Source organism: Rhinopithecus bieti, unplaced genomic scaffold, assembly GCF_001698545.2.
Source record: "Rhinopithecus bieti isolate Rb0 unplaced genomic scaffold, ASM169854v2 scaffold_1636, whole genome shotgun sequence".
NCBI lineage: Eukaryota > Metazoa > Chordata > Mammalia > Primates > Cercopithecidae > Rhinopithecus > Rhinopithecus bieti.
The window spans coordinates 1-519 of NW_016803414.1; the positions used below are offsets into that span (position 1 = coordinate 1).

Sequence of the window (519 nt, forward strand, 5' to 3'; positions counted from 1 at the left end):
GGAGGGGGCAGGGGAGGGGCTGGAGGTGGAGTTCCCGGAGTCCCAACTCTTGGGGGCTCATCTGCTTGGGACTGGGACTGGCCAAGCCTTGGGCTGGCTGGTGCTGCGGCCCTGAGCTCCCCAGGGCAGTCTGGCTTGGGGGCCCTGTCTGGGTAGACCTGGGAGGCGGGGCGGATGTGGAAGCTGGGAGGCAGTGGGAGTCGGCTGGGAGCCTTGTTGGTGGCCCCCTCTTCCTTTCGGGGAGCCTCTTGTGCTTCCTGAACTGGGATGGACGAAGTCCTGACTGGGGTTGGGGGAGGCACTTTGAAAGAACGGGGGAAGGTGAGATGGGGCTCTGGGTTAGGTCCCAGGGCACTCCCCTTTGGCTCAGCAGGGCTTCTCGGGGGGCTGGCTCTGGTGGCCTCTGCCTGCCTGCCATTCAGTGCTACATCTGATTTCCACTTGGTGACACCCCAGGGGAAAGAGATGAGTCCCCATTGTGTGAGGAGATGCTGGAGCTGGGGTGCTGGGGCTGGCACA

At 64.4% G+C, this 519-nt stretch overlaps 1 pseudogene; it reads right to left on the minus strand.

The window, feature by feature from the left end:
- Nucleotides 1-4: 4 nt before the first annotated feature.
- Nucleotides 5-516, minus strand: LOC108536098 (uncharacterized protein C6orf132-like; annotated as a pseudogene).
- Nucleotides 517-519: the final 3 nt, after the last annotated feature.